The 22,728-nt window shown below is 37.2% G+C and overlaps 1 protein-coding gene across 1 annotated transcript in view; it reads left to right on the top strand.

Moving 5' to 3' along the window:
• LOC139822203 (uncharacterized) overlaps positions 1 to 22,728 on the top strand; it is a 283,165-nt gene that overhangs the window by 38,807 nt on the left and 221,630 nt on the right. The gene's annotated exons all lie outside the window — the stretch shown is intronic.

The following is a 22,728-nucleotide window of genomic DNA, read 5'->3' as shown; positions in this document are numbered from 1 at the left end:
TTTTCTCTATCTTTTGTAGTTCAAGAGTTATTTCTTATATAAAAAACTCAATCTCGCAAGTGTAACATGACCTCATGTCGCGAGAGCGGATGTCGTCATATACTTTGTAGGCTAGTCATATTAGACATCGAACCTTCCAATTAATCTTCCCAGGTTGCAAACACCATTAATCGCTTTGATTTGAGATGCTATAAGTGGGATTTACTTTGTTTCGGAAAATTAACGGGGAATAAAAAGTTTTAATTATCAACAAAAACCGCAATTTTTTTATTTTTTCGCAAATATCTCGAAAACTGAGCAAGATAGGATAACTAACTATACGTATTTTTTTTGTAGAGCGTAAAATTATCTACAATAATGATCTGAACAACATTTATCGTTGAGTCAGTCGTTTAGCTTGCACGCGCCGTCAAACTCCGAGACTCGGATCCCGAAAACCTTCGATTTCGTCATTTTTTTAATGTTGCGCTAGTGATTTTTTTCCGTCATTTAAAATAGAATTAAAAATCTCCCAAAAATCACACATCATCTAAGAACTACAAAGAATACTTTTCATGGTGCAATCGATTTTTTAGACCCTTTTCTTTAGTTTGTCAATTTAGTTAGTCAATAAAAAATCAGCGTTTGTCGTACGAAAAAAATACAAGGGTCCTTTTTTGTTGGAAATTTTGTCCACAACAAGATGCATATGATAAAATTCGTCTCAAATGAATTTTAAGGCCTGAAAACAGCGAAAAACTATGACTATTCCAAAAAGTCAACATTTTTTGCTTACATAGCTACAAACTAAAGAAAAAGGGTTTAAAAAATCGATTGCACCATGAAAAGTATTCTTTGTAGTTCTCAGATGATGTGTGATTTTTGGGGGATTTTTAATTCCATTTTAAATGACGGAAAAAAATCACTGGCGCAACATAAAAAGAAACGACGAAATCGAAGGTTTTTGGGATCCGAGTCTCGGAGTTTGACGGCGCGTGCAAGCTAAACAACTGACTTGACGATAAGTGTTGTTCAAATCATTATTGTAGATAATTTTACGCTCTACAAAAAAGGTATGTATAGTTAGTTACCCTATCTTGCTTAGTTTTCGAGATATTTGAGAAAAAATATAACAAATCGCGTTTTTTGTTGATAATATTGTTAATAACTTTTTATTCTCCGTTAATTTTGCAAAACAAAATAAATCGCACTTATATATAGCATTTTAAATCAAAAGAATTCATGGTGATTGCAACCTGGGAAAGTTAATTGAAAGGTTGAACCCCTAAATAAGTCTAATAGGGGGAAGTAGAGGACATTGATACGATTTTTTTCAAGAGTTAAATACATAACTTTGCAGATAGATTAAGATAAATGTAATAGGTTAAATTTAAAGGCTTATCCTTTTACTTACGTGTTTTTATTGCGTTTTTGCTGTAGGTTAATAATAAGAAATGTTATAACATTTTTTGTAAAAAATGAAATTTGTATCAATGTGCCTCATATGCGGGGTACAATGATACGGGCATGATACGGGCATTATCAACATATTTTGAAGTGAAACTTCTTTAGGCACGGTAGTGAGTTCGATTCGCGACACGAAAAAGTGTAACGGAAGTGAAACTTTTTTGGTACGGTAGTAAGTTCGATGGTGCGACACGAAAAGTGTAACGAAAATTTGACCAATAGGCGTACGGCGTTGGCAAGACGGTTCTTCTTCTGGCACGGTAGTAAGTTCGATTATGCGACACAAAAAGGGTAACGAAAATTCGACCAATAGGCGTACGAAATGAAACTTCTTTGGTACGGTAGTAAGTTCGATTGTGCGACACAAAAAGTGTAACGAAAATTTGACCAATAGGCGTACGGCGTTGGCGAGACGGTTCTTCTTCTGGCACGGTAGTAAGTTCGATTATGCGACACGAAAAGTGTAACGAAAATTCGACCAATAGGCGTACGAAATGAAACTTCTTTGGTACGGTAGTAAGTTCGATTGTGCGACACGGAAAGTGTAACGAAAATTCGACCAATAGGCGTACGAAATGAAACTTCTTTGGTACGGTAGTAAGTTCGATTGTGCGACACGAAAAGTGTAACGAAAATTTGACTAATAGGCGTACGGCGTTGGCGAGACGGTTCTCCTTCTGGCACGGTAGTAAGTTCGATTATGCGACACGAAAAGTAGTAACGAAAATTCAACCAATAGGCGTACGAAATTAAACTTCTTTGGTACGGTAGTAAGTTCGATTGTGCGACACAAAAAGTGTAACGAAAATTCGACCAATAGGCGTACGAAATGAAACTTCTTTAGGCACGGTAGTGAGTTCGATTCGCGACACGAAAAAGTGTAACGGAAGTGAAACTTTTTTGGTACGATAGTAAGTTCGATTGTGCGACACGAAAAGTGTAACGAAAATTTGACCAATAGGCGTACGGCGTTGGCGAGACGATTCTTCTTCTGGCACGGTAGTAAGTTCGATTATGCGACACGAAAAGTGTAACGAAAATTCGACCAATAGGCGTACGAAATGAAACTTCTTTGGTACGTTAGTAAGTTCGATTGTGCGACACGAAAAAACATCACGAAATAGTGTCACGAAAATTCGACCAACAGGCGTACAAAGTGAAACTCCTTTTGGATCGGTAAGTAAATTCGATTTTGCGACTCGAAAACGCGTCACGAAAATTCGATCAGGCGTACGGCACTGGCGAGACGGATATAGTAAGAACTGCGTGTAACACTATATTTTCGAGTTGCGGGCGGCTTGGAGTGACTAATTCCGTTGCATTGTTTTTGTATTAATTTCAGAAAAGTTATGGCAAAGCCTTGCCTTCAGAAGTTTCACTTCTAACGCGCGTGGCGATCACACGCATGATTTTTATTTTTAAATATTTTAATTAATTTGTTTACAAGTTATAAGAAGATAGATCAAGTTTACAGTTTACGGCATCTTCATCAATATAGACTAATATAGAGAATCAATATAGATATCGGTCTTTTTTTGGTACGTTCTTACCATTTTCGCCTAAAATAAAATAAAAATATCTTACTTAATACTATAAACCACATAGATACATATTGATATGTATCAAAGTGCCCCACGAGTCGGTACAAATCTGCCCCACAGCGTCATACATAATAAAATATATTCTCAGCCAAAAATAATACAAAGTCATGTCAATATTTTCGACAAATTAGTAAGAGATATACTATTTCTTACTTTTGACAAAATATTTATTTAGTATTAATCAGATTAATGTAAAAAATCACGCTTCAAAGACTTTGAAAATATTTACCTGAGAGTATGCAAAACACGTTTATACCTGTCATTCATCAACTGGCTACTGCTCGCGTACGAAATTTGGTTAGGTTATTCGTGTATCATAACGTCATCTATGTATGGATACGTGACCTTCTTAGATGTTTCTCATGCAGAGATATGATGACTGTATCAATGTTCCCGCTGTATCAATGATTACCACTTCCCCCTATGACTGGCCTATTGATGACAGTTCATCGATTTGATTTGAAATGAGGTTACTTTAAGGAGGTTGGTTAGCGTCCCGCTGCGGGGCAGGCGGCGCGGCAGGGGGAATGCATGTAGGTTAGATTTTCGTCGCATAAAATAAACGACTTTTAACAAATAAATATGTAGAATGCATTTAATTACTGTTTCTTATGGTCTAAAAAGAGTTGTTTGTACAATTGAAATCCAAATACGTTATTATCCACGTTGGAATGTGGAAATAATAAATGTGGTCCTGTTTTATTTTTACAATTTCTTAATAACTATAAAGACGAATTATTTCAATCTTCGAGAAAGTTCTTCCTAAATACGTAAAGAATTATTTGCACCTATTTTCAATAAATTCTTATCATTTTTAATATGCTTTCGAGAGTTACGTTACAGGTTAGGTAACATTTTTGCTGTGTCGCCCGTGTATAAGAGAAAGACAAGAATATAACTTCAATAATTAATTACTCGACAATCATGCAGACAATTATCTTCAACTTTGGCATGGATGAGAGATTTCCATAGACGAATATTTTCCATAAATTTGAACTAATTCTTATCAAATTGATTTGAGCAACCACCCTCCTTAAGGTAATATAAGTAACTTTTACTTAAGGTAGACCTTTCGTGAGAACAAGTATTAGATAGGTACCTAAATTTGATATATGTTAAATATACAGTAATAAGGGGCATGTGTACGAAAAATCAGGTGAGGTTACCGACACTTTACAAGAAATAAGTCATTCTAAATGTGCGTTCGCGGAGCATGCTATTGTCATTCTATCCTTGTTTACATCTAATGAACGAGAAAGATAGAATGATGCAAATCGCCACGGCCGAGGTTTTCAACGAATAATACATGTACTTAAGGGGATGCTGGAGCCGTCTGTTTTACCGGCATTTTTTGTCGGCACGTAGCGTCGTATTAATTTGACAGAATTAAAAATCCTTCTCCAGAATTGCAGTACATACATTAATGATTCGGGGGAACTCCGATTTTATATAGAAAACGAGAAAAAATTACGGAAGTACAGATTTCCTTATCCTACTTTTATCCCAATATGGCATCTTGAGTTGCGGCGAGCTGTCAGCTCGTCACAAGATGTATTTCATATAAGAGATATACCATTGGTACGAACGCGAAAACAAGTTCCCCCGAATTGCACAACAAGAAAAACATCGATAAACCCTCCAAATCAAGATTTGGAAGCGTAATATAAAAGTATAATGTCGACGTGCATCGTGCGTATGTGTGCGTGCAATGTAGCGTGCTATCCTTGTCTATATCTTTGTCTATACAAGGACAGATATAGTTCGCCGGTCTTCTTTACCGACGCCGATCGAGTTCGGCTACGGCTCCAGCATCCCCTTAACGATTAAATGAATACATTATTATTGTCTTAAAATATTCCCTGAAATTTCCGGATTTCGTACGTACCTTGAAAATAAGGGCTTGCCGAATGTTTTGCTCTGATATATAAGGTTAAATAAGTAGTGGATCCAATCGCATATACCCGAGCGCGCACGAGCACACTCCCCTCTCCTTCTATCTTAGCAAGTTAGAAGAAGAAGGGATGCGCACCCGAGTGAAGCGGGGAGCACACACTTCTGCACAACGCATAATACGTAAGCACAGAGAGAAACCTGAGAGCGGCCACCGGGATCATTCCGTTCCAGCGGACGTATACTGACGCGCCGCCTGAGAAAGTGGACGTCAACTACGTCGTTACGCTCGGTAACGGTACACGCATGGTTCGTGTCCGTGCTATGGTTCGTGTCCGAACTACTCAGATGGAAGAGATATGCCAGTCGGCTGACTCGATACTCGGCAAGCTTCGAGCGGGGAGAGAAGGGCAGACATACGATCTGCTGTCTCCTTCTCGCTTGAGCTGTGACGTAGCTGCTTAGCACGCGCCGGCTATGCCACGATGCCATGCATTTCGGGTATCGCTCCTCGCGTCTCGCCGAATGCCGAGTCTCGCGTTGGCAAATCGACGATGCGCTATACCCGCTATATACGTTACATTTGCTTGTATATATTTGAAATTTATAAATATAAAGATTGCAATTATAATTAATTAAAAAAATATTTATAAACATAAAAATTCGTAAATGTAATGTATAGAAATCCCCGTTCTGGCAAATTTGCTCTTATATAAAAAAAAAGTCTTACATTAAAAACCTTTACTTTAGCATAATAGTATTTAAATTTAATATTGAAATGCATAACAATAATTACATATTAACTATATGAAAAAAGTAGTTCATAATGTTCTTTTTACTCTTATTAAATTTATATTAGCTATTAATGTTTATAAGCGGCCACGAGCAACAACAGAGAGATATTGAATTACAATAAAAACAATTTCTTAAATAAACAATACACATGCTTAACGTTTCGACTGTACTTAGTCTTCTTCGGAACGGATTACTACGATAGAAGAAGATAAATATAAAAAAATATGATAATTAATGTTCAAGTTTACATACTAAAACATTAAACATTAGTCTAGACGAAAACATTAAACAATTATCTAATAATATAAACAAAGTAAACAATAATCTAATTAAATCACAAATATAAAAACGCCGGAATAATCGAATAAAACCATAACAAGATAAATTTATATTTATATTGAGAAGTGGTAAAATCTCTTCTGTCAGGAAGAGAATGTAAAGAATTATTAACGGAGGTATTCTGATTTAAAAGATCTTTAAAATATATATTTTTCAGGAACTTTTTATAGGGAAACGAAGAAAGTGAATAACGTTAAACTTTGCATGTTCTCTTCACCTTATTTTAAAAATTTATTTTTATTTTTTAAGTAACAAAAATGCTCTTCTTTTCTGTTATATCCTGGTCACCATAAATGACAGACGGTGTAAATAATTCTAGCTGTTCTAGGTATCTGAAACGCAAAAAGCTAAAATTTTCTTATTCAGAAGAAGTATATGTGGCTATAGTCTGAACTAAAATTAAACCAATATTTCCATTCTAGGTTCTAGGCGGCTTTTTTATCAAAAATATTATTAATTAATATTAAATAAACCATTTACGATCTGAACTTAGATTTTATAGTAGCCTAATAATATTTTTTATATACTATATTTACATATTTTTCCAACTTTAATCAACTATAATACGCGCCAATTAACTTGTCAGACTTACAACACAGCTCCTATTGGATTAATAAAATCCCCTCACACCCCTCTAATTAAATCGATTTAAATAATAGTAAAGAATTTACTACTCTAACAGGAGCTGTGTTGTAAGTCTGACAAGTTAGTCAGCGCGCAGTTTATTAAGATTGGAAAAAATATACGTGTAATTATACATAAAAAATATTATTTAGGCTATTAAGATCCAAGCTCGGATCGTACACGGCTTATTTAATATTGATTGATTGTATAACGGTCACATAAAACGGTCTTATTTCTCTTATATTATTAAAAATCAGAATAATAAATTTATTTCGCCAGTGAATAGAATAACAGTTAAAGCAGCTTAAATCGACAGTAACTGGCAATATATAACGTCTTTACCGATATAAACATTGAAAAAACCGTGAGCCAACTCGCTTTGTCGGATTCACACAGCACTTTTTCGGATCAATCATCGAGACATTATTAATTTCGACCAACGCTTTTGGTCAGAAGATGTAATTTCTAAATTAATAGTTTTAAATTTTATTTAAAATATTATTAAAAATATTATAACTTTTTTCAAAATTTTGTTAATAGAATGAGAATGTGAGCAATACCTTAACGAATTAATAATGCAAGGACATACAGACGTTATTACAACCATTCGAGAAAACTGTTCAACATTTTATGTGTTGCTGCAGAAGAAATTAGTAATGTCGGCGGACAAATTATACGCTAGTGGCTAGTGCTGCTAGAAAAGATCGTAGTATTTTAAGGATACATGCTGTAGATGATATTGCTTGTCCCTCGCTTGCAGTTTGAAAATGTTTGATTATTAAAAACATTTGATTATTAAAATCTTACATTCAAAATAACGCTTATAGCAGATAAACAAAAATCTTGTCTGTATTTGACATCACACTTGTGAAAATTAAGCGTGTAAAAAATCTGCAAAAGAAATGTAAACGTGCAAAGAAACTATTGTCAATAACATCACACATACACACACAGAAGAAAATGTAAATAATTGATTTCTTTATTATTACAATAATTTAAATATTGAAATTATTTTGTACCATATGCTTTCTCACACTTATATGTATGTAGTTAATAATAAAATATGTTAATGACAAATAATAAATTACAAAAGCGTATTCTGGTTTGAAAGATCTTAAGGACGTTCTCCGGAAAATCGATTTTCTCTAGATTTTCTTGAAACTGTGAATATACATTAATTTATAGGTGTGCTTTATGTGTAGTATAAATTTTAGTACCTTTTGCGGTGTTAAAAATCGAGATATTGAGCTTCAAAGTTTTAACTTTTAACACGGAATTCCTATTTCGAGGTATTGTGAAACAGACATTTTAATAAATTGTGAAAAAAGTTTTCTCTAAATGTTTTTGAAAGACTAGTATATGATGCTTTATATATAAAAATAGAAATTAATAATATGCGATAAGTTTCAATACCCTTGCGGTACTCGTTTTCGAGAAATACTTGTGTAAAGTACGCGATTTGAAGTTAACTTCTTATTTTTTAGTTGTTATACGTAATATTTAGTAAATTAATTTTAGTAAAATAAATTTTTCTTTTTAAGCATGAATACAAGTTGAGTATGATTGGAGCCGGAGAGGGTCTTTAAAAATAGGTATTTTTCAGGAATTTTTTATAGGGGAACGAAGAAAGCGTATAACGTTAAACTTTGCATGTTCTTTTAATCTTATTTTAAAAATCTATTTTTATTTTTTAAGTAAGAAAAATATTTTTCTTTTTTGTTACTTTTATATTATATCTTGATCACTAAAAGACGTAAGTATGAGAGACGAAGTAAATGATTCTAGCTGTTCTAGGTATCAGAAACGTAAAAACCAAAAATTTTCTTATTCAGAATAAGTGATATGGGCTAGCTGTCGTCTGAACCAGAATAAACATTTTTTTTAAATAAAATACTAATAAAATTTTGAAAAAAGTTATAATATTTTAAATAAAAAAGCCGCTCAAAATGGAAATATTGATTTAGTTCTAGTTCAGACGATAGCCACACTTCTCCTGCAGAATAAGAAAATTTTAGCTTTTTGCGTTTCAGATACCTAAAACAGCTAGAATTATTTACATCGTCTGTCATTTATAGTGACCAGGATATAACAGAAAAAAGAGCATTTTTGTTACTTAAAAAATAAAAATAAATTTTTAAAATAAAGTGAAGAAAACATGCAAAGTTTAACGTTATTCACTTTCTTCGTTTCTCTATAAAACATTCCTGAAAAATATATTTTAAATTAAAATATCTCCGTTAATAATTCTTTATACATTCTCTTCCTAACGTGTGTGTGAAGCAGCTATCGTCTCATTTTGCAGAAACTCACAAATTATTGAGAGTTCTGGCTTCTTTCATAAAACGCATCAGTACAAACTGAGACGCTATGTTAACGCAGCGTCTCATTTTGTCCTACATAAGTTCCACCACTGTATCTCATCAGATTTTGCAAGATCTATAGTTCTATAACAGTTCTATAAAGAGTTCTGTCATATAAAAGCAAAAAAATTAATTATAAGGTACTAAAAAAAAATTACAATGCAACGAGTATACCGGTTGAGACGCCAGTTGAAATCTCGGAGTTCCGGTTTATGTAAAATATTTTTCGAGTAGTTTTGAGCATATTGAAACATTTTCTAAAGAGTTCCGAGCGTTAGAATCTTTGTGTTATATTTAAAAAAATTAATATTAACCGAAAAGTAATCATGACAGAAGAAGATGAGACGCTGTGCGAAATCTCGGAGTTTTGGCTTATATAAAATATTTTTCGTATAGTTCTGAGCATACTAAAGCATTTTCTAAAGAGTTCCCGCCACTAGAGCTACGTTGTATATATGTTTATTAACTTTAGCAAACACTAGCAACGTTGTATAATTTTTAAATAAATTAATACCGCTCGAAAATCAGGAATTTATCGAAAATAAGGTGAGAAGCTGGCCGTATTTCGGCAGTTCTGTGAGTTCTGCTATAATTCTCGTGTAGTTCTGAACGTGTTCTAACGTTGTCCCATTTTATTCTGGCAATAAGCATTATTTATTCATTTTTTAAATAATTCTTATCGCTCGAGAAAGACCCTATTCTCGATAAATTCCTGACTTTCGTGCGTTATTAATTTATTTAAAAATTATACAACATTGCCAATGCCCGGAACTCTTTAGAAATTGTTTTAGTATGCTTAGAACTGTACGAAAAATATTTTATATAAGCCAGAACTCCGAGATTTTCTACAGCGTCTCACCCACATACCCGTAAATGCGTCTTTCTTGGTCGATAAAAATTATTTAAAATATGAATAAATAATGCTTATCGTCAGAACTCTTTAGAAATAAACGTTAGAACACGTTCAGAACTATACGAGAATTATAATAGAACTCACTGTTACCCATGTGTATTGTTTATTTAAGAAAGTGTTTTTATTTTTATCCAATTATCCTTCTGTTGTTGCTCGTAATTTGGCCGCTTGAACATGCATAGGTAAAATAAATTTAATAAGAGTGCAAGAAACATTATAAACTACCATTTTTTTCTCAATATAGTTAATAATATAATTATTGGTATGCATTTAAATATTAAATTTAAAATTTATTATGCAAAGTAAAGGTTTTTAATGTAAGACTTTTTTAGATAGAAAAGCATAGAACGGTGATTTCTATACATTACATTTACGAATTTTAGTTTTTATGTTTACAAATATTTATTTAATTAATTATATTTGCAATCTTTATATATTTATAAATTTCAAATATATATACATACATACATATATATATTTATTTATTTATTTATTTATTTATTTAATTATAAATATAAAAATTAAAATTTGTATACAAGCAAATGTAACGTATATAGCGGGTATAGCGTATCGTCGATTTGTCAACTCGGGACTCGGCACTTGGCGAGACACGAGACGCGATACCCGAAATGCGTGGCATCGTGGTATAGCCGGCAAGCCGGCCCGTGCAAAGCGGCAACGTCACAGCTCAAGAGAAACAGCAGATCGTATGTCTGCCCTTCTCTCCCCGCTCGAAGCTTGCCGAGGGCCTAGCGTACACGGACAGAGGAAAGGCTTGCGCGACCAGCATATCCCCTCCATCTGAGTAGTTCGGACACGAACCATAGCATGGATACGAACCCATGTATCGTTACCCGAGTCCTCTCTGATCGTTACCGAGCGTAACGCCGTAGTTGACGTCCACTTTCTCAGAGGGCAGATTAGGACAGACGTCCCCCGAAGCCGGATGGCCGCTCTCAGGTTTCTCTCTGGTAAGCATAAGAAAACTGATTGGTCTATTTCCTTATGCACATGTGTATGGGCCAATCAATTTTCTTATGCTTATACGGATTATGCGTTATGCAGAAGTGTGTGCTCCCCGCTTGACGCGTCCGAACGCAGCTCGTACTGTCATGCCTGACCTTGCAGCCGTCAACTGCGATCGAGCGGGCGCTAGCAACATCCAAACGAGGCCTAGTCATATTGGAGCAGCGGGTGCTCGAGCGGTCATTAATTCGACCAAGGAGACCATCCGGGAAGCAACCCGGAGACAAATCGCAAGGTATAGCGGCAGCAAAATCCGACCGATTGATATGACGCAGCAAGCGAAGTCCCACGGGGCACACCAGCATACCAATGCAAACACCTGTAAATAAAAAGAGATATTAAAAATGTTAGTGATAAGATGTACATGTGACAGGGAAAAGATTTCGCGGTGAATTATGATAAAATATATGAAAAGGTTTTCCGTTGGGAGCAGTAGTGATTAGTTTATCGAGGCAATATTCAGAAAAAATCGTTGAGTAAAAATCGCGCTAGTTCCATTAGTAAAATGACAGCGCGAGTGCACGATGAAAATTTCACTTACCCAGCGATAGTTTATAAGTGCGTGCGATCACCGAGTATAGCGATAGTCTATAAGTGCGGGCAATCACCGAGTATAGCGATAGTTTATAAGTGCGTGCGATCACCAAGTGTCATTGGTGAAATTGATTAACGGATAGTTTATTTACAAATGTTTACGAATAAAAGATTCAATGAGTTTATTTACAAATGTTCATGAATAAAAGATTCAATGACTTATGATCGATTTTGTCATATAAGGTTAAGGCATAACTGTTTCATGAGATTAAAAGATTTATTTTCCTTATACAATTAAACAATTTATTTTGGTTGATATAGTACAAAGATCATGTTCGAATAAATCGGGCGAAAAATACGGTTACACAAGTAATCAGATTAAATGTTCGAAAATACGGTGTAAACCGGGCATTAGTTTACGGGTACGCGAAACCTAAAGACTGACGCATAGCGGTAAGTAAGAAAGTCAACAACGACAGTCGGAGTAAGTGACCGTATTATCTCGGGAGTAGGTAAGCTATGGGCGTTCTAACTAGGGGGCAATGAGGGGTGGTGAGGGGCGGGGGGTACCGCGGGGGGATACGGGGGGGGTACCCCGCGGGGGAGAGGTACCGCGTTTTCGGGCGTCGCGGGAAGGGGGAAGGGAAAACCGCGTTTTTCGCGCGTCGCGGGGGAGGAAAAGGGGGGGTATCGCGTTTTCCGGCGTCGCGGGGGAAGGAGGAGAGGGGTACCGCGTTTTCGGGCGCCGCGGGGGAGGGGGAGGGGGAGTACCGCGTTTTCCGGCGCCGCGGGGGAGGGGGCGGCGGGGTGGGGGGACCCGCGTTTGCGTTTTCCGGCGCCGCGGGGAAGGGGGAGGGAGAACCGCGTTTTTCGAGCGTCGCGGGGAAGGTACGGGGGGTACCCCGCGGGGGAGTACCGCGTTTTCGGGCGTCGCGGAAAGGGGGAGAGGAAAACCGCGTTTTTCGCGCGTCGCGGGGGAGGTGGAGGGGGGAACCGCGTTTACGGGCGCCGCGGGGGAGGGTAGGGGGGTACCGCGTTTTCCGGCGTCGCGGGGGAGGGGTCCGCGGGGTGAGGGGACCCGCGTTCGCGTTTTCCAGCGCCGCGAGGGGGGGAGCGGAGGGTACCGCGTTTTCGGGCGCCGCGGGGGAGGGGGCCCGCGTTTTCGCCGCGCCGCGGAGTCCGCGTGCAACGGCCGCGCCGGTCCGCGTGACGTCACACGCTCCCTGGCTCTTGAGTCAGTCACTTTCAGAATTCAGGCCATTGTCTCTTAATTTACACAATAATATGTATACACTAAAATACTGCAGGCTATTTACACGGTTAAAATTTACACAAAAACACACATAGGATACAGATTACACGGTGAAATAAGATATAATGAGTCTCCACAAGATGAACAAAAGAGACTATCCATGAGGATATACGGACATGTGTCATGTCTGCGAACAGCGTATAACATCGAGAACAATCCGTGTGAACTTCATATGTCCTGGAGTGAAATAAGAGTATATGCAACACATCTTTGTCAGAGGCTGTAACATATTCACTTCTGCTTGATTCAACACTCTGAAAATTTCGTCCGGAATATCCTCATCAACCATTTCACTATCATAACACGAATCGTCTGACAATATTGCGTCATCATCAACTTCCATTCCTTCCTCGTCATTCACTTCCATTTCTTCAACATTTGCTTCAACTTCCATTCTTTCTTCTCCTTCAAATTGCAATTCTTCGAAATCCATTTTACAGAACGTTGTATGCCTTAAAAGGCGCAATACACGGTACTACTGTTAAAATCACACAGTGCAGACAGTACAAACAGTCGCGACACTTGACATTTTTCGACAAGACAAACACGTCCGAACACGATCAAGCACGCCAACCGACTCTTACTTCCAGTCCTCGACTACTGAGCGTACCGTCAAAGTCAGCTTCTACATCTCACTATTGTCACATCGTTTGTTTATCATATCTACTTTCACCATGATCTCAGTATCCATACAATTGCGCCTTCCAAAAAATCTACAATGTGCAGTTTTGCACGTGTACGATGAAGTCACCGCGAGGCACGTATGTTCTTGAAAACGACATCGCGCCATTGACTTTCGATGATTTGATCTGTATAATTGCTATTGAACCGCTATCAAACGTCTTTAAAAACAACTAAAACAGCTATCAAACAACTATCAAACAACTAAAAACAACTAAAAAACATCTTTAAAACATCTTTTAAACAACTAAAACATTTTTAAAAACAGCTATCAAACAACTAAAACATCTTTTGAACAGCTTTTAAACAACTAAAACATCTATATTATACTACAAACTATGTAGAAAAAGGAAAATAAAACATTTATATATACATATATAGTTTATTTCAAAAAAATCATAATTTTTTCTGGTGTCGCGACCACCAGTTAAATATTTTTAATACATTTTGTAATGCGCAATTCTTAACATGTTTTCCGCATCTTACAGTATTAGTAACATCTAGATTATTTAAAGATTCGATATTTTCGTAATCTGCATCCAAAGTTTCAATTTTTAGATTTTTTCTCGCTTTATTCTCAAGCAGATCTACCAGCCATTCTCGTTTTTGGCATCCCTTGACGTACACAAGAGTCAATGTCTCGTCGCCCTCTCCAAGTACGGCCGATGTAATTAGATGTTTCGCCATGCTGTACGGCATGTTTCCATCATCCCATCGTAGTCCATGGTAATTTGCAATCAACCAGGAAGCGCATGACTTGTCGGATTTTATGAGGAGATTCCATGGCATGGGACATGTAAAAATGTAATGCGCCAAAACGGTTCCGTTTCTCAGAACCGCCACCTCTTTTACGACCATTCCGACGGTAAATTCTTGCAGATCGACAAACGTCGGTACGATCATGACGAAACGATGGAGCACTCTGTATCTTATCGCAGTACATCAGTGTCTCTTATATTGTAATATCTGCTTATATTGCAATATCTGCTGATATTGCAATTTACATGATTTTGCGCACTACGTTCGACAACGGACAGTATTCGATTACGCGATCATGCAAGATGAGACAATAGGCGGTAGTATTTGCCGGTACATTCTCTTTACAGCCAAATTCTATTCGCACATCCACGGTGGCGCTCTTGACAGATTCGTTTTGTCGCGAGCAATCATGACAACATAAGGTCCTTTTGTCAGAAATGTAACTACGGTGCAAAGCGTATCGAAGTAGTTGCATCCGTAATAAGCTTTACGAAAACGCGCATATCGAAAAGGACGGCGTATCGATTTTTGCCAAAATCCAGATTCATGTCATCGTACGGATAAAATTCAGAGTTTAGATAAAGTTTCACGTTGGTCAAGTTACAGTCATCGAATACGCTAACATCTTGCGACATGATATTCTTGCGCCCGGTCTGCAGCGCAAAGATAACGTACCGCGGCTTCTCCAGCTGAGTCGCCGTTTTGACGGCCCACGAATGCTTGGTCGTGCTCTGCAACATGGTATACTCGTACAGATCCCATGAACGGAAACTAACACTAACAATAAGATATCGCCCGCTGTCCAAGGCCCGTAGCATGGATAGCTTATTGATCTCGTTTAATGTGACGTGAGGCATTCGCCACTGTACTTTAAACAATTCAATTTCCGACTCCGTCGCCGGATTTCCTACAATGCAATTGTTATCGCTGCGCGCTCGTATCAAAATTAATTCGTGATGAGCGTTAACAACCACGCGTTTGTAATTGTCGCAAAAGCCCAACAATGTGTTGAGCGGTACGCAAAAGTTGAAATATCCCTCCGGGGATAACATGTTCCATCCAGCATTTTGCATAATTTTGCTTTGTCATTTGTAAACGATACATAGTTCTTGATGGTACTGGTTATGCCAACGTTTCTGTTGCGATCAATCTCCACGCCATTGAGCTCATATCAAATTTCATCAAACATGAACGCCACGCAATTATTCGCAAGCGTTGTCACAGACTCGTCATTTTTTCTCTTTATCGTCAATCTTCCTTCAACGTAGAGAAAGCTCTCGCACGGCAACGTGTATAAATCCTGCTGTTGATGGGTATTCTTATCTCATCGTTATGTCCAAACGTTGTGTTGGCGTACGGATTGTACGTGTGTGTTTCAATCTTGACGACGCTGTCGTCAAAGATCGGTTCACCTCCAATGTTTAAGATATTAGCCATTTCGTACGACAAAACCCAATGATTTCAAAAATTCAACGTTTGACGCAGCTTCTTTAGCGATCGGATTGTCTCTCTAATTTTGTTTCTCGTCTGTTGCACCTGCTCAGCTTCGTTCAGTACGAGCATCTCACGTTATCGCTGTCGTCTTCATACATGCAGTCTAACGGTGATCTCTTCTCCGCAAAAATCAATCAATCGACCGTCCTGATCCACGACGCGAAGCGTCAAGTCCGAAATGGTCCGTACGATGATCGGAAGGTAAATGATCTGTGCCGGCGTTTCCGATATCTTATATCCTGGAGGCACGCTCGGTGAAAACTCGTGTATCGTGTGCACGTACTTGTCGTTGCTGTACGCACCCGCGGTCACGTTACACTCTATGCGAATGATGTTTACATTGATGATATTTAGCGGAACATCCGATTCGTGCCATTGTCGCGACTCCAGCACGCGATTCGCTGAAAATCCCAGCAGCGATCCAATGTTGTTCGGTTTTGTGAAATTTATCCGATAAGCGCACTTGATCTCGCTCTGCATCGTATTGTTATTAGCACGAATAATAATCAATGGGTGCGGTTCATCTTCGTTTGTCGAGACATTATTGGATTGGTCCCATAAAAGAGCGCGTTTCAGATACATGTCTATATCACGCAGTTCGCACGATCCTTCGGGAATGGTAATCTTCTTGTCGTCGTCGTCGTAGTAGAATTTATTATTCGACGAATTTACATTCGGTATCGTGTGATAGGTTTCAAAATCTGTCAAACCGAGCTCGTAATCGCCATCGCTCAAATCCACGGCGGGAAAGTAGCTTACCGCGAGGATGCTGCTCTTGCCGGTGAGCGTAAATGTCAGTGACATGTTTGAATGAATACTGAGATTAAACAGCGTAACGCCGGTCTTTAAATTGATTGTCAACTGACTGTAAAAACGCAGACACAATTGTCCGCAATTGCTCTGATTGTATCGCTGATAAGGCGTGCGATTGTATGTACCAACTGTATAATCTTATCCCATAAAGCATCATACAAAGTAGCTGTACGTTTTTCACACATAACGTATAATGTTGCAAAATACCCTGGAAAGGTTAAATTATTTATTTCTGGTATTTTAAAAACTTAATGATTTGAATAAATAAAATATCTTACTGTATCCATGTATCGTATATGTACAGAGTAAAGCTGTCCAATATGAGGCTTGCGAGGTAGAACCTTCAGAATGATAAGTAGATTAATATTTTTATAACTTTAGTCACAAGATTAAACTATGTGCAGTTTCACACAGAACAAAAGATGTAATACATGTATATATTAGATGTATAAATCTATGGAACATCTATGCCTATTAAAAGTAGTTTCTGTATGTATAATATACATATATCTAATGTTAATTAATACATGTATATGAATGCACATGTATTAAATGTATAAAACACATATATAAAACGTATATACAACAATATATAATTTACAGCTGATATTTATTTGACATATAAACTACGAACGTAAGGTTTATATATAACAACATATTATTGATTACTGATAAATGTATGTTATACGCATGTAAAAATACATAAATTATTTACAAGTAATATACATATATATATAGGGGCATTCTACGTCACAGGAAGACCCCCTCTGTCCAAAAATGGTTTCAACCGAAAAAGTTCCACTTAGGCTTAAAATGTAGGTTATCATGTCTACTTGTAAATGCAAAGTGACACCTTTTGAAATTGCAAATGGCGGATTCAATATGGCGGACAATTAAAAAAATGAACGCGTGGTCGCCACGCGCGTTAGAAGTGAAACTTCTGAAGGCAAGACTTTGCCATAACTTTTCTGAAATTAATACAAAAACAATGCAACGGAATTAGTCACTCCAAGCCGCCCGCAACTCGAAAATATAGTGTTACACGCAGTTCTCACTATATCCGTCTCGCCAGTGCCGTACGCCTGATCGAATTTTCGTGACGCGTTTTCGAGTCGCAAAATCGAATTTACTTACCGATCCAAAAGAAGTTTCACTTTGTACGCCTGTTGGTCGAATTTTCGTGACACTATTTCGTGACACTATTTCGTGACGTTTTTTCGATTCGCACAATCAAACTTACAACCGTACCAATTAAAGAAGTTTCATTTCGTACGCCAATTGGTCGAAAATTTTCGTTATACTTTTCGTGTCGCATAATCGAACTTACTACCGTGCCAGAAGAAGAACCGTCTCGCCAACGCCGTACGCCTATTGGTCAAATTTTCGTTACACTTTTCGTGTCGCACAATCGAACTTACTACCGTACCAAAGAAGTTTCATTTCGTACGCCTATTGGTCGAATTTTCGTTACACTTCCCGTGTCGCACAATCAAACTTACTACCGTACCAAAGAAGTTTAATTTCGTACGCCTATTGGTCGAATTTTCGTTACACTTTTCGTGTCGCATGATCGAACTTATTACCGTGCCAGAAGAAGAACCGTCTCGCCAACGCCGTACGCCTATTGGTCAAATTTTCGTTACACTTTCCGTGTCGCACAATCGAACTTACTACCGTACCAAAGAAGTTTCATTTCGTACGCCTATTGGTCAAATTTTCGTTACACTTTTCGTGTCGCATAATTGAACTTACTACCGTGCCAGAAGAAGAACCGTCTCGCCAACGCCGTACGTTTATTGGTCAAATTTTTGTTACACTTTTCGTGTCGCACAATCGAACTTACTACCGTACCAAAGAAGTTTCACTTTTGTTACACTTTTTCGTGTCGCGAATCGAACTCACTACCGTGCCTAAAGAAGTTTCACTTCAAAAAAAATGAACGCGTGGTCGCCACGCGCGTTAGAAGTGAAACTTCTGAAGGCAAGGCTTTGCCATAACTTTTCTGAAATTAATACAAAAACAATGCAACGGAATTAGTCACTCCAAGTCGCCCGCAACTCGAAAATATAGTGTTACACGCAGTTCTCACTATATCCGTCTCGCCAGTGCCGTACGCCTGATCGAATTTTCGTGACGCGTTTTCGAGTCGCAAAATCGAATTTACTTACCGATCCAAAAGGAGTTTCACTTTGTACGCCTGTTGGTCGAATTTCCGTGATACTATTTCGTGACGTTTTTTCGTGTCGCACAATCGAACTTACTACCGTACCAAAGAAGTTTCATTTCGTACGCCTATTGGTCGAATTTTCGTTACACTTTCCGTGTCGCACAATCGAACTTACTACCGTACCAAAAAAGTTCCATTTCGTACGCCTATTGGTCGAATTTTCGTTACACTTTCCGTGTCGCATAATCGAACTTACTACCGTACCAAAGAAGTTTCATTTCGTACGCTTATTGGTCGAATTTTCGTTACACTTTTCGTGTCGCATAATCGAACTTACTACCGTGCCAGAAGAAGAACCGTCTCGCCAACGCCGTTCGCCTATTGGTCAAATTTTTGTTACACTTTTTGTGTCGCACAATCGAACTTACTACCGTACCAAAGAAGTTTCATTTCGTACGCCTATTGGTCGAATTTTTGTTACACTTTCCGTGTCGCACAATCGAACTTACTACCGTACCAAAGAAGTTTCATTTCGTACGCCTATTGGTTGAATTTTCGTTACTACTTTTCGTGTCGCATAATTGAACTTACTACCGTGCCAGAAGAAGAACCGTCTCGCCAACGCCGTACGCCTATTGGTCAAATTTTCGTTACAACTTTTCGTGTCGCACAATCGAACTTACTACCGTACCAAAGATGTTTCACTTCCGTTACACTTTTTCGTGTCGCGAATCGAACTCACTACCGTGCCTAAAAAAGTTTCACTTCAAAAACTTTGCAGATTTGTAGTACATATACATATACAAAATCAAAAAAAGTAACCGAATACGCTTGACAATTTTTACTCGGGGGTTTTTTGGGTCGTTAAATACGAATTTGACATCAAATTTTTAAAATTCAAAATGGCGGACATATTCAAAATTTTTCAAACAACGGGCGGATTTGATTGAAACTTGTTATTTGGGGGTTTTTGGAGTCATTGATTTATGAATCCGAAATCTGATTTTAAAAATTCAAAATGGCGGATCCAATATGGCGGATGAATTTTTTAAAAAACGAACGAATTCGCTTGAAACTCGTTGCTCGGGGATTTTTGGAGTCGCTAATTATGAATCCAAAGTTGAATTTTAAACATTTAAAATGATGGATATAATATGGCGAGTGATTTGTTTAAAACAAATTATACGTTGTAGACAAGTGTTGATCCTGCAGAAGCATTAGAGAGAATACCTTTTTATAAGTAGTTCCTTATTACTGTTTGAGATAAAGCAGTGATGTTTTAATATCCCTGGAGCTATAATATCCCTACAGCTGGAGCCTTGTCAAATCTTTTTCTCAAGAACTTTTCAATTTTTTCGTGTTCTTTGCGACTATAAAATAATGCCGTTATATTTTTAAAATAATTCTGCCTCCATTCAACAAGTTTATTTGGAGTTAATATTGCATCAGCTGGCTTACATGTGAGACTAATTCTCGCAGCTTCTCTTTTAAATAAAGCACCAATTCCATCCGAAGCACCTTTGCCGTGAGCTGTCGCATGAACATGCCATTCGGCGCTAACATTAAAATCATCTTGATGGTGAATTAATCATCATCTGGAATTTATTTTTAAAATGTTGCTTTGCTCCATCACTGAAGTATATAATTTTCTTTACGTCGAAGCTGTTTTTTATGTGAGAAATCAACATTTTTTAGATAGTATATACAGCAGCTGTATCATGGCGCGTACTATCTGACAAAAATACAAGACTTTTATGCTGAACTTTTTGATTTTTTTTTGTAGTAATAAACGACAGGGAAAACTGTACATTGGTCGTTATTAAAATGAAAAGCCTGAGACGCATCTTGAACTACATATTTGTAGTTTTTAGAAAAATCTAAAACAACAAGTGCTTCCCCCTTATTTAAATTATCTTTCTTGTCTTGAAAAAATTCCGACTGCTGTTTTGATATAAACGAATGAGGCTTCAAAAGCAATAACTTATTACTTAATTCCTCCAAGAATTCTATTGTAGGCAGAATTTGAGTTTGCAGCGTTGATCTGTCTGTACCTGTCCATGAACTAAATTGTACTTCGTACAAGTTGTGTTCTTCCAATAATTCTTGTACATACAGCATAAAGTCAGTTCGCATTCGCTAAGAGAACATTCTTCACTAGGATTGGGACAAGTAATTTGCTGCAAGCAATCTTTATAATCGCAAATTGGCTTTTCAGAATTTTCGGTAAGTTTCTTAATGTCAATAGCATCCAACAACAACTTACAATTCTGGTGAATGGTACAAACACAGACGGAATGTGTTCCACTACCACCAGCAAGTATGCAATGTTTTGGACGTAGTTGGGCAAATTTGCTGAAACTAACTGCACAGTCTGGGTGTTTTTAAATTTAAGAAAAAGATCTCTTAAATCTAAAAGAAGAAGTCGTTTCTGCATTAAACAACGTCCATTCTCAATCTTTACAGAAATTACATCTTTCATACCAGGCATTATCCTACCGTTTGTGTCACTGTTATAAAAATCTACAATTTTTTGAACAGTTGATTCGGGTAATACTTTACCACTCTTGTTTCTGCCAAAATACCCCTTGTATCTCTAAGGTCTTTAGCTTTCTTTGCAAATTTCCAACTGCAATTAAATTCTTTTGATATCTTTTTAACAGACCATGATTTTGGTGTTATAGTAAGAATTGTTAATCGCATTGGATCATGTTTCGACAAAGCATTAAATTTTTCTTTTAAATCGTTAAGCAGGTCTTCCAACTCAATTTCTCTTTCTGAGCGAACATCTTCTGGATTCAGACCGGAGGATGTTTCATTTACTGTAGCAGAAACATTCTGATCTATGTCAACATCTATCTGACTTACATCTGATAAATTCTCAGATGTGTCAGAAGGTGTTCTGCAAATTGAAACCTCATTACTTTTTTTTCTACATTCAGAACAAATTTTTGCATTATCGTCAATATCAGGGAACTTTCGTTTTAGATTTGTGGATACATTTCTCAAATTTTTACCTTTGTGACCCATGGTTTGATATGGATTACAACATCTGTCGGCATGGACGTTACCTTTATTCGGCATATTGAATATCAAAGTAAACAACTTTAACTAACAACCTTATAACTAAAAAACAAATCTTACCTTAAAAAAACTTATTTACAATGTATAAAAACTGTATGCCATTATGATGAAAAAAATCTTAAAGAAATTAAAAAAAAAGTTACGCTGATACCGTCGTTTTAATTTCTCGATAAAAAAAAAAAAAAAAAAGAGAGAGAGAGAGAGAGAGAATGATAATTCCGGACCCTCAAAAAATTTTCGAAAATTGTACTAAAAGAAAAGAAAAATGGAGAAAAAGAAATTGAGAAAAGGAAGAAATCCAAAAGAATTCTGGACCCTTTTCAAGTTTTCGATGAATTCTTTTAGTCAGGAAGATAAAAGGGAAGAAAGGCAAGAAAAAATAAATTTTAAATAAAAGAAAAGTTGCGTCGAGGAATCGTGAAGCAAACACTTCGAAATCCACTTTTAAAAAAGGCGTGTTAACTGAGTGAATTTCGTTTGTATCGAAAAATTGAAGCCTCTTTTCCGCGATGCCGATTGGTTATCTCGATGCGTTGTGCGAGTTACTTCGTATCGAATGTTGTCTATATCGTTTTAACCTCGTCACGTGTCAATGTGTATCGTGGCCGCAGGGGGAAATGATCCGCGCAGTTCCTTGGGCCTATAACGCACCTCCCTTATGAAAATGTGCCCTTGAGTGCTCAATGGCGGTCAGTGGGAATGTATGGTTGCCCTACAGTTGCAATGCAAATTATATGGAAAAGTTAATGGAAAATATTGAGTGGAAATAAGATGAATGGAAACGCAATGGCAAGATTCGAATGACAACTTTTTCCATACAGGCGTAATGAAAACTGCTAATGGCTTATGAAGGTTAAAACTTGTGTATGGAACTTGCAATGCGAATTATATGG

Source organism: Temnothorax longispinosus, chromosome 11 (genome assembly GCF_030848805.1).
Source record: "Temnothorax longispinosus isolate EJ_2023e chromosome 11, Tlon_JGU_v1, whole genome shotgun sequence".
Taxonomy (NCBI): domain Eukaryota; kingdom Metazoa; phylum Arthropoda; class Insecta; order Hymenoptera; family Formicidae; genus Temnothorax; species Temnothorax longispinosus.
Note: the sequence above shows the minus strand (reverse complement) of the source record. Positions and strands in the feature narration are given on the sequence as shown.